This window comes from Ornithorhynchus anatinus, chromosome 9, assembly GCF_004115215.2.
Source record: "Ornithorhynchus anatinus isolate Pmale09 chromosome 9, mOrnAna1.pri.v4, whole genome shotgun sequence".
In the NCBI taxonomy this organism is placed as follows: Eukaryota; Metazoa; Chordata; class Mammalia; order Monotremata; family Ornithorhynchidae; genus Ornithorhynchus; species Ornithorhynchus anatinus.
The window spans coordinates 14861099-14873934 of record NC_041736.1 but is presented as its reverse complement, the minus strand read 5'-3'; the positions used below and the strand labels follow the sequence as shown (position 1 = coordinate 14873934).

The 12836-nt window shown below is 40.3% G+C and overlaps 1 protein-coding gene and 1 long non-coding RNA gene across 16 annotated transcripts in view; one reads left to right on the top strand and one right to left on the bottom strand.

The window, feature by feature from the left end:
• Positions 1-2564, top strand: part of LOC103171019 — a 32943-nt gene extending 30379 nt beyond the window's left edge. Inside the window, exon 10 of the long non-coding RNA XR_486544.3 lies at positions 2481-2564. This is a non-coding gene — a long non-coding RNA (uncharacterized LOC103171019). The remainder of the gene's footprint in view (positions 1-2480) is intronic.
• The window catches only part of B3GALT1 (beta-1,3-galactosyltransferase 1), a 331813-nt gene that overhangs the window by 11042 nt on the left and 307935 nt on the right, over positions 1-12836 (bottom strand). For 3 of the 15 annotated variants that reach the window (XM_039913096.1, XM_039913093.1, XM_039913094.1), the window contains exons 1-2: positions 2435-2517; positions 2020-2101 (exon numbers count right to left, since the gene is read on the bottom strand). The exons of 10 other annotated variants lie outside the window; for them this stretch is intronic. The gene's annotated coding sequence lies outside the window, so the exon portion shown is untranslated. Of the gene's footprint in view, positions 1-2019; positions 2102-2434; positions 2521-12836 lie in introns of those variants that run through there. 2 more of the 15 variants (XM_029072023.2, XM_039913095.1) reach the window with 2 other exon arrangements.

Below are 12836 nucleotides of genomic sequence, written 5' to 3'. Positions count from 1 at the left end.
TCATGTATTAGTATAATAGAAAGTTGCACATTTAAAAATGTGTCATTCCCTTTAACAGCTCTACACAACGGCAGACATTGATGACACATTAACTTGTCATCCCTTAAACACAAATCCCTTCAAATAGAAACATTCGACAAGAACACTTAAAAGATTGTGTTCCTGGGGGCTTTGCTTCAGAACTGATTTTCTCCTCCTCTGACTTCTTCACTTACTCTCCCTCTTCACCTCTCACAGAGTTGATGGGCTAGGTTTTTCCATCTAAAAAGCATTTATTTCAACTTGAAATTACCAGTGGACTCACTGCTACTTTAAAATAATAATCTCTGAGAATACATATGCCATATTCCCTGTTTTTAATCATTTCATCCTGTACAGGAACTGTTGAATAGAGCTAAATCTATTTTATTGTGCTGTATACATAGTAAACACTCAAATACCATTGATCAATTGATAAATACAACGTTAGCCTTTCTCACAAAAAGTCAGGCAGAGATAGTTCCTCCATCTTGCTTTTCTCATATTTCTTTGACATAGCAACACATAAACTTGATGACTTTTGCTGCATCCACAACAGAACTTCAGCCCTTGCTCACCTGCCAGTTACCCAGGTTCTTTGCTTTCGATCAGGGCATTTTAGGCAGGCAAGCACTTGGGATCTAATTCCGGCTCTGCCACATATCTGCCATGTGACCTTGGGCAAGTCACTTAACTTCTCTGTGCCTCAGTTGCCTCATCTGTAACATGGGGATAAAACTGTGAGTCCCAAGTGGGACAGGGACTCTATCTCATGTGATTACTTTGTATATATCCCAGCACTTAGAACAGTGAGTGGCACATAGTAAGTGCTTAACATACACTATAATTATTATTATTATTCGGTAGCTTTTAATACACATCCAGAAAAAGAGCACAACAGGGTCAAATAAAGGAGATGTGGGTCCAGCCCCTCAAAGGATTACATGAAAAAAGAGTTCAAAGAAAGAGCCACCAACTACTGCTATTATTAGCTATTACCTAACTATGCTGCTAGACTGTAAATTCCTTGAAGGCAGGGATTGTATCTACTTGCTCAATTGTATCTGCTTGTTCAATTGCACTCTTCCAAGCGCTTAGCAGTGCTCTGCATACAGCACTCAATACCTTTGACTGACTAATAGATTAAGAGCAAGAGAGCAGCTGGTCTGACAGCTACTCAAACTCCCGTAATATGCACAGATGCTCAAGAGCAGTGCATTGGCAATTCCTGTCCGAATGTTTAGAAATAAAAAAGGAGGTCAGGATCTCCAGAGTTATCATATAGTTTCTCCACATCAATTAACAGTAACTTTAAGGTGAAAAAAATGGTGATGATGCAAATGAAACAATGAGCTAGCTTAGATAGTTATCCCCCAAATTTTGAGAGGACAGTCAGCTGTTTGAAATGGCATCAGCAGAACAGAACACTTGGGGAGAATGCTCCATTTTCTGGCTCTTGCCTGACCTTTTAACCGAGTGAAATCAAAAGATCTTCTTTCCAGGAAAAAACACACAAGGATTCAGAGCACCAAAGGCCAGGAATTCCACAAAGCTGTGTAAATTTGGAGTGCTGTTATATGGCTGCAGGTTCTCGTGCATTTTCCCACCATTATAATTATGTTCCAAATAAGCAGAGAGGAAGAAATAAAGCACTATTAACACTGGATAATGGCCCTTGTAAAAAGAATTTCATAAGCCATTATGCTGTGCAGTTTGGAACTTATCTCTCCAAACGTTAAATGACTGGTTTCTGAAAGGTTTACTTGATTCAGTCTTTTCTTATGGTGCAGGTTTGGTGACTGTCTTATACGAAGTCTAAACCCACTAATTTGTAGGGAGAAATGTTCACCTCATTCACCCTAGGAAGGTCATAGATCCCAAGTTCTTCATTAATTTAATCATTAATTACAAAATCATTCAAAATGACCCTTGATTTAGTTTTCCCAGCTTATAGTCACTTATGGGAAAGGGGTGGTCAGGAAATGAGGAAGATAGCATTACCTGAGACTTGGGAATGGGAATCATTTTCCACAGATCCGGATGGTTAGACTTTTACTCTTCTTCACTTATTTTGGGCCTGGAACTTATAAAATGCATTAACTCCCTTCTCCTTACCAATCATCTACACCTCCAAGTTGTATTTAGGGTAAAGTTGCTAGAGACGTACCAAAAAAAAAATCTAGACAGCTTGGGAGTTTAATACTATCACTAAGAGTAACAGTGAACTTCAAATTATAGGAGTGGATTACAATTTCCTTCAGTTAATCACTGCCCTAGGTAAAGAATTTAAAGAGCACACACATACAAACATTTATGAATGTGTGTGTGAATATGTTAAGTATATGTAAGCATAATAATCTCTACAGTCTTCTCTTAGAGAAATGAAAATGAGAGTTCCATTATATGAAATACATACTTGGCTTCTTTTGTGGTAATGGATATTTTTTTCAACTGTCTCATAGGAGATACATCTTTAAAGATGGCCAGAGAAATCATTCACGTAATCATAAAGGCTCAGAAGTCCAGCAACACATGATCAGCTTCTGATTGGGGTTTCTCTGCCAGGAAAGGAAATGCAGGTATTTTTATTAGAAATGTGGAGGAGGATGAAAGTAAATTCTTCCCACTAATAAAAACAGCAGGTTGGAAAATTTTAAAATGATGAGCTATGAGTTAGAAACAGTGGTTTCATTTGATTCATTCTCTTTTGAAAGCTGGATATTAATGGAATATTTTTATTATGTAGAAAGGAGTTTAATACCCACAATCTATATACCCTGTGGAGATATTTCATAGGCAATTTATTACAGAAGTTGCAAGATTATTTCAGACCAAATTTCATATCAAGGACTGCCATCCTCAGTATCAGATTCAGAATGAGCCTCAAAGTATGGCTTGGAATTCCAAAGTTTGATTTTTCTGTCCTGACTTACAGAACTGCCCCTCTAAATTCCAGTATTCAGCTTACTGGAATATCATTATTAAGGAATTCCATTATTCACTTGAGATTCAAGAGCATGGAAATTATTTTGCAGGTAGCAAATGTAAAGGCAAATCCATAGAGTGCTACCTGTGAAGGGCAAATCCGTGAGCACTGCCCACAATACCCAGTTTGGATGAGGCCAACTGCCACTCTTTTATTTGGTTGCTCTATGAAAATAATGTTTTACCTTGGGCTGGCTATTTCCATGAGTGGCTTTCAATTTGGCTTTAACACTACCTAGTAAAAGCGTTTTGAATATTTTCAAGGAAAGGCAGTATATAAATTTTTTCCTTATTTTCTGACCTTCCTGCAGAAGTTTACAAGCAAGGAGGGGACTTAATACTTAGATAACTGCATTGGCTATTTCTCAGGTGGAACACTGAAACCATTTCATGGGATTTCAAGAGATGCCACCACCATGTTCAAGAGATTAGATGAGAAAGGGATTAGGTGGTGTAAAAGTGTTGAAAAGGCAGTTGGAAGGATTTAAGCCTGGAGATAATTAATTGGGAAAATACTGGAGGAGATGGTATTTCCATAGGGTCGTGGTGGGAGACATAAAAACAAGGAACAGCAAGTAGGTTTACTGGAGTGGAATGAAGGGTGCCAGCTGGGGTTAGTGGGAGAAGAGAGTGGCTAAGTAGAAAGGAGAGAGCCTGTTATTTTAAAGCCAGCAAGCAGGTGCTTCTACTTGATGTGGACATGAATGGGTAACTATTGAAAGTTTCTGTGGCTTAGGGAGACATGAGGAGAATGATGTTTTAGAAAGAGCATAAAGGCAGCAGAGCAAAGTACAAACTGGAGAAGGGAGAGCAGTTAGAAGGCTGATTCAGTAATTGAGTCTTGCTTGATGATTTCACAAGGGAGGCTGGAAGATAGAATTTTTCTGATCTAGTCAGAAACTCTCTTACTCATCAGACTTTGAGCATTATGCAAAATCTTTGAGATAGTCATTCAGGAACGACAGTATGCTGATGACACACACAGAGACATACAGATAATAACCTGCTACAGAGTCAGCGCAAACTTAACCTTAAGCACACAAAATGACATGCTGCCCCCAAATTTTGCAGTCCCACATGGAGGGAAGATGAAGTTTAGTGTCAGTGGGGCATGACGTTTCCTACTACTACTACTAATAATGTTGGTATTTGTTAAGCGCTTACTATGTGCAGAGCACTATTCTAAGCGCTGGGGGAGATACAGGGTAATCAGGTTGTCCCATGTGAGGCTCATAGTCTTAATCCCCATTTTCCAGATGAGGTAACTGAGGCACAGAGAAGTTAAGTGACTTGCCCACAGTCACACAGCTGACAAGTGGCAGACCCGGGATTCAAACCCATGACCAGTTGAAGGTGTACAAAGTTGGACTACCATAGAAGGTCTGGTCAAAGACTTGACCAGTTTTATCAATCACCTAGGAGATGTACTCCACTACATAAAGCAAGAATGACACTGAAGTCCTGGAAGGCAGTTAGTTCAGCCGGCACTTCAGGCACTGTTCATTGATCCCTAGCCTCCCCTGAGGATGCTAGGTGAGGAAAATGGATCATAGTAGGGTACCTACAAAGCAGCTGGAGGGTTAAACTCAGAGGAAACACACATAAGCAGGGAAGCCAAACACATTTTTTAAGGAGAGCGGAACATTTTCCAACAATACTACCGTATCATGGCAAACTGTTGGGAGACAAATTGCAGCAGTCTTGGTGTGTACCAGTCAGGAGAGAACGCTTCCCCTGAGCTGAGACTTTGGAAAGATTATAAGACCGAGGGACAGAGGATTCAAAGGCAGAGATAGGTGCCACAAATGACAGAAACACATCAGCATGGCTGAAGACAATCTTTATGTTCACACAGTGTAGAATGGATTGTCAGCTGCCCATAAATCTTTTAAGCCACATCAGCACGCCTGGGTAGAAGCTCATTGTCAGTACTGACATCTTCAAAAGTGAAGGACAGCTACATATATAATGTTATGTAGACCTGGGAATTTTTCAAATAGTAGTTTAGAATCTTGTGGATGCAAATTGAATATATTCTTTTTATGGCTGTACAATAACAAATCCTCAGAAGTATTCTATGCACACACTGCACACCGTATGTCTGAGGGCACCATAGCCTACAATCACAGAAATGGGTATGGCTTACAATAGAAAATGTTCAGGACATATCCAACATGGAAAAAATTGTTTGGGAGGGCCTGCTTATTATTTTATGAATTTTCTTTCAGTATTAGAAAATACTCCACCTACTTTGAAGAATTTTCTCTTCCCTGTTATTGTTATGGTGTCCTTCAAACTAAGTATTTTATAAGTGGAACCAATGTGATATGAATGATTGCCAACAACAAACAAATGAGACTGGGAAGACAGGCAAGGAAGACCTTGTTGGTCAGTGTGATATCTTTTTTTTTGTCTTCGTAATTTAGTGTCTCAGGTTGTCCAATTTTTCTATCATAGCTACTCAAGTCAGCGGGAAATAGACATTTAAATGAGCCCAGTCAGATGACGAATGCCAGGGCTTTGTTTTAACCTCTTGTGCCACACTATTTTTAATGAAAGTTTTGTATCTGCCAAGTTAGGAGTTGGGAGTGAGTAGATGCTATTTTATTGACGTTAGGGACACTCTCTGAATTTCATTTATATTTGTCTTTTATTTGGGACTTCATGAGCATTGACTCGCCTTAGTCCTAAAGTATCTTGGTCACCAAGATGACTTGCAAACAGCCTGCTCAGTAGTTATAAGGGTAGAAAAGTCAAATATTTAAATGGCTGGGGAATCAAAGGAATACTGTTAAATGATCCGTTAGAACATGGGGCTACATTTTCGGGGACTCACCACACTTTCCTTCTTGCCCCAGTGGCCTTGGTCAAGGGGACAAACAGAATGAGAAGTGAAGGAAGGGGAAGGGGGAATGAGAGTAAAGAAGAGTACTTTGCCCTCATTTTACCTATGCTTACATAGAGCATTGCCAAGGAAAGCCAATTTTACAACTTCATAACCTGAACAGGGTATATTTTAATAGTATAGAAATAACAACAGCAATGGTATTTTTTAAGTACTTGCTATGTGTCAAGCACTGTTCTAAGAGCTGGGGTAGATACAAGCTAATCAGGTGGGACACATTCCTTGTCCCACATAGGACTCATGGTCTTAATCTCCACTGTACAGATGAGATAACTGAGTTACAGAGAAGTTAAGTGACTTGCCCAAGGTCACACAGCAGACTAGTGGTGGAGGCGGAATTAGAACCCAGGTCCTCCTGTCTTCAGGCCTGTGCTCTATCCACTAGGCCATGCTCTGAAGAATATAAAGATGAAGGTAAGCTCTGGCTAATGAGGCCTTTAGATATAAAGAAGTTGGAATGATTTCTTTTTTCACCAGCACAGTTAAGACTCTCACCTTTCTTGGCAATGTAAAAAGATGCTAGGTGAGTTGTGAAAAATGTGAAGATAATCATCAAATCCCATTGAAGGCCTATCTTTCTCGGACCATTAAGTGCACCTTTCCAGTGAAATTCAGACACGTTTATATCCTGGGTCTGCATTTTTACAGTCATTTTTCAAATAAAACCTAGATAGATGGTCCAGGTGATTTTCTAGAAGATTTCAGGTTATTTTTCTCCCTTTGTTACTTCAGTTGAAGATATATAATGTATTCTAAAAGTTTTTTGGAAGAGAGGCTTTGGACTCTTAACTGGAAATGGGTCAGATGTAAAAGAAAATAGACCCTTTCCAAGAACATATAGTTCAAAATGAAAATCCTAATACTGGAAGAGACAGAACCCCAAAATAAATATGACTTCAAAAAAGTAACCTTATATATAGGTCTGAAGGATATTTAGCCCAAATGCTTATACACAATTAGTCTAAAACAAACACTTGGGTAGGATTTAAAAATGCACTTAACAAACCTTGAACAACATGGCACAGCTGTGGACTACTGGTATATCAGAAAGTCTCTTTGCTATCTGATGGTGACAGCCAGGATCTGTGGACTCAATTTCTTGTAAGGATCACTTTCTTGCTAAAAGATTCAGATACTGAAGTCACTATAAGATACAGGGACAGACAAATACATAGACCCGAACAGTCTAGCTTGGCACCAAAGATTAAGCCATCTACAAGATGATTGATAGACATAGGGAAAGTTTGCCAAGGGCCTAGAATAGTTTTCGGTGCACAGTGTGTGCTCAGTATAAACTGATGATACATGTACTGAAGGTAGATAGATGGTAGGCAGACAGGAGATAAAAGGCAGAGAGCCATGAAGAATGATAAAGTCCCACTAATCAAACTTTCGAGGCTTACACACAGGGAATGGTAGGAGATTACTTAAATATCTAATCTCTTTCTTTATGTATGGAACCTCTTCTTCAATGACAGAGGACTTCAGAGACGCTACCATAACTGCCAATATTCAGGAAGAAAGCTGAGCAAGGTGATTTTGGTAACTAGCTTTATACCTTCTCATTGTTTCCCAGCAACCTCTCCTCTAGGCTGTAAACTCATTGTGGGGAGGGAACATGTCTACCAACTCTGTCACATTATACTCTCCCAAGCCCTTAGTATACTACTGTTCACACAGTAAGTGGTCAATAAATACAATTGGTTGATTGATCCTGCTAACCAAAGTTTTGGAGATCCAGAAACTACATACCATCATCAATAACATGTTACCAGAATCACAGTGAGACTGTAGGTTATAACAAGATGTCTCAAAATAGCTTTTTAAGACAAGGTTAATAAATGCAAAGTGTTAAACAATTCCTAATTAAAGGTACTTATTGTCCTGAAACATTTTGGAGGGAAGGGTGTTGGGGAGAAGGGTCCAGGGGGCAGGAGCTGTTCTACTTAATAATGTTATAATGTTGGTATTTGTTAAGCGCTTACTATGTGCCGAGCACTGTTCTAAGCGCTGGGGTAGATACAGGGTAATCAGGTTGTCCCACGTGAGACACTTCCACAGATCATGCTAGGACATCCCCCTTCCCCTGTCTCTACACAAAAAACTTGCCCTCAGTAAGTAGCATCATTACACTGTATTTACTGACTCCCTCAGAAATGGTGGTAAGATATCCAAGGAGTCATCATTTCCATAAAAAAGAAGAATCAGGAGGCTGGAAGGATTAATTGAAAAAGTAAAAAGTATAAGCTCCTCCAGATAAATACATTAAGCGCTTAGTACAGTGCTCTGCACACAGTAAGCACTCAATAAATACGATTGAATGAATGCTTTCTCTATGCTCTACAATCATGTAACCAAAAAGGGGACAGAACCTGGATCAGGTAACTTCTGTCGGAGAGAAACTTCCAAATTTCATTCTCAACTCCATTCCATGCCCCCTAAAACTATTAACAACCCCACTCCTGTGGAAGAGAAATACAGAAAAAAAACAACATAAAAGCTGCACTATTTCTGGGGTAAATGTTTTCAGGGCATGTCAGCTGTCAAATCTTTGAATTATTTTTCCTGAATGTCTTTCAGAAACAATTTTTTATAAGTTATCGGACTTTGTGTTATGATAGGTCATTTATGATTTCATCAATCCTGTCCTGTTATAGATGTAACATGTGTAAATTGCCTCTCTGTGGAGTGATAAACCAATGCAAATAATGCTTTTCACCTTGGGTTACTGTAGCCACAGCCACTATTTTCAATAGCTTCTCTTCGGTGCTCTTTTGTTAAATTTGTAACGAGATTCCTCACCTCATGTCATATAGACACTACTTTAAATATTGTATATTTGTTAAAAGTTTTGAGAAGACATGAATTCATCCCCAACTCCCTAATCATATGCTCCGAAAGGGAAATGGCTTCGGTGATATTAAGTAGGTTCTAATAGTCTTGAAACAACTTTAGAGAAGGCATTGGCTGCCAGCATCAAGAGAGTAAACTTCATCTTCTGGTAATAGAAATGATGAGGAGTAACTAATGTGTGTAGCACTTTCTAAAAATATTAACAGTACTAATAATGGGCTTACTCTTTCAGGGCACAGGGGATTTTTTTTTTGTTTTGCCCTACAGGATGATGCACTTAGTGAGGGTTACTAAATGGTACCCCAGCGATCTTAAAGAGTTAATGAAGCTCCCTGAAAATATTAACATCTCCTTCATTGAAGTTAAACATTCAACTGTTTGAGCAGAACTTCAGCACATGAGGCCCAACCACTGTGTTGGGAGACACAGGGAAAGTTCCACATATGGCCTGGAATTTTGCCATGCTTCCATCTTTAGTCCCTTGAGAACATCTCAGACATGTGGAATAAAAAATGGCAGTATCCAAAACTGTGATGAGATCCCCCCCTTCAGGTGATGAGGTCCCTTCATACCTTTCAGAATGAATTTTATTCATCCTCTTTTTTTGATGACCTAAATGAAGGAACTGAGCACATGCTCATCAAATTTGCAGATGAGGCTGTATTTGCTAACACTTGGAAAACAGAAATCAAATCTAAAGGGGCCTGGACAATTGGAAAAATGGTCTGACAACAACTAAACGAAATTAAATAGTATAATGAGTGCAAGGTAGTAAGTCTACCTAGTGGCCAAAAAAAGAATGAAGAAAGACTAGGCTCTCCTGTGCAGCAGAAAACAACCTAGGGATCAGAGACCATCAAAAGCATCATGATGCCATCAACATTTATTGAACATTACTCTGTGCAGACACTGCATCAGTAATGTATTTTAGACACTAAGCTCCAGAGCTGTAACTCCTCAATGGAAAATAAATGCCTTTTATTCATATTGAATATTTCAATCTCGGGTTTGTTAAGTCCCTACTTATTGCTGCTAACCTATTCTTACTGGTCTTTGAATCTGGCTAATTACCTAGACTGTGAGTCCAGTGTGGGACAGGGACTCTGTCTCCACTGTTTATTGGTATATACCCCTTGCATAGGCAGATAGTAAAATCATAAGAAATATTATAATCAACTCACCAACTCTGCCCACTGATGGCTGATTAGAGCAAAGGGCCTTAAAGCCCAGAGGGGCAAAAACACCGTAATGGTGTTCCAAGGGAAGTGTGAAAGTGGAAGAGCCTTCATCCCTGAAGATCATCATGGAAAGAGATATCTATAAAAGGTTTTTGTAGAATGGGGATTAAGACTATGAGCCCCATGTAGGATATGGGCTGTGCTACCTCTATCTACCCCAGTGTTTAGTATGGTGCCTGGCATGTCATAAACTCTTAACAAATACCTTTTTTTTAAAAAAAGAAAAAGAGCAGATGTCAATTTGAGCCAGAGGTTTTAGTCCAAAGTGGGTATGACAAACTGAGAATGATTGGCCGAGGCTCTGTGCTCTGATAGGAGCTCTCACCAGTAGAAAAATGTTCAGGAAAGCTGAAGGGCCTTGACCAGGAGATTGGTCCATAGGCTCCTCCCATCTCTAAAAGCTGGTGATTCTAAGATTTCCTGCAAGAGTCCTGGCCCATGCCCATGTGTATCAGCTGAGATCACCAACAGCCAGTGTGCCCACAAACTAAAAAGTCTGGGAAGCCATGCTTCAGAGACGACAGCATCAGTACCTCGGGTATTTTTTTTTCTTTTATGGAACCAGATGTTTTTGTGGAAAGCAAGTGGAGGTCCTAATGCAATTGGTCCTTGGCTGCCTTAAGAGCTTGCATCCAACATCATTTTCTTTTAAAAAACACTCTATATTTACAACCCGATAAAACTGTATTCTTCTCTTTCGAGCATACTTCTTGATCCTCGCTCTATTCCCAGATACACCTGTGTTATGACTGTTACAAAAACAGATGACGAAGGTCTTGGTTGTATTAAGGCCCTATCCTGGCAACAGTATAGTTCTCAATTAATCTATACCAGAAAAGGAAGGCATACAATCACCTGAAAGTGGTTGTACCTGAAATCACACAACACCAGCAGCATTCATATCTTGCTGACCTGGGTGATCCATCTACCACTATAATTTACTCCTAGACAACTGATGTATCAGGGCTAACTACAGTTGAAATTTCACATTTATTGGATGTCTAACATGCCGGCTACAAAGGCATAGGGAACCAGAGGGCAGGATCAGGCAGCTCCCAGTTTGGCTGATGGTCTTCTCTAATTTCCCCTTTCAGGGGATTCTGGCACCTAAAGCCTTATTGTTCCACCATTCACAAGCAAGTATGGGCACCACAGAGGTAGCTAATAAAAGGTTCAAGATGGATGTTCCTGAGAAGGGCCATCTAGGTTGACTATTTTATTTTGTGCCTATTACTGAAGTATTATCAAGAGATTCATCTGTACCCTTAAGCACTTGATATTGACCCCACCCTCAACCCTACTACACTTGCAAACATACTCATAATTTATTTATATTGCCTGTTTCCCACTGTAGGCTGTAAATACCTTGTGGGCACGGACTGGGTCTTTCAACTCTGCTGTACTGTACTCTCCCAAACAATTAATACAATGCTCTGGACACAGTCAGTACTCAGTTGAATACTATCGATTGATCTGAGAAGTCCTGAGACTGGTAATCAAGATTTTTAGACCTCAGTTGTGGATGTTAATTCTGTTTTTCAGTCAATCAATCATATTTATTGAGCTTTTACTGCGTACAGAACACTCTACTAAGCAGTTGGGAGAGTTCAGTAAAACCGAGTTGGTAGACACATTCATTCCCAGCCTAATATCCTTAGTTTCAGTGCTCTGCACACAGTAAGTACTCAATAAATCCCATTGATTGATTTCCCAGTGGGGAAACACACAGTGATTCTAGTCATACACAAGGGAAAAGTGTTTGGGCATCTGCCACATCCTGAACCCGATCCTGCCCTTTCCTCAGTTATGAGAGAAGCAGCAACGGTTTCAACTCACCAAGGCAACTGTAGAGGGGTGCTACATGAAAAGTTATAGAAATTGGGAGAGACCACAATAGTGAGTTATATATTGCTCTCAATAATAGGCTGAGTCAAAACCCATGAACTAGCTCACGACCCTAACAAGGCCTGAAGACCGGGCTGTATGCACCAGGTTCTTCTGGGGAGGAAGCAGAGCCCTCAGAAACTGTGGTCGGATAGACAGGCGAGGCAAGGAATGCAAGCAGTGGCTTGCCAACAGCTCTTCCAGGTCCACACGGTCTCTGAGATAGTACATCTTGTCAGAAGACTACAGAGCTCCTCTCCATGGGGAAGTTGGAGAAGGGCAGCTTCTCGGCCGCACTAAAAACGACTGACATGTTTATCTCATCAGCTGAGAACTCGGGTAACAGATCAGGCCAGATGTGATCGCCACCACACAGAGATTTTCCAACCTTAAAGCTGCCCAGAGTTGGGTAGTTTGACAACTTGATTTATAACCAAGTGCGTTACCACTTGGAAATCCAGGCTTAAAATTAAGCAACTCTGCTTCACTTCTTTTTACCACAGGCCCCCACTGTTTACATTGGCTATGGAAGCCGCAAAGGACCTTTTTAAATACTCCTGTACCTGTCTCCCCCACCACAGCAGGGTGGCCACCAACACCCCTCCTGAGTCCCAGACAAGGACATAAACGTGACAACATCTGCATTATGCTATACATCAAACGGTGATGATCTTCCCACCATTTTGTGGAAGCATGCCTTGGGCCATATGAATCTTGTCTGTTACTCCAGGGCCTTTGTGTTCCCCTCCCAGGTCTGAATAGGGATACCATTTCCAAGTCAAAGAACTCAGCAACAGGCACTGAGGGAGATGGAAACTGGGCACTGAAAATATGAATACTGGACACAAAGGTACCCAGTACTGTAGCTGTATTGCACAGGGGCCTGATCACCTGAGAACTGGACGGATAGTTACCCTACAGCACAGAAGTGGACAGTATGGAGTCCAGGAAGT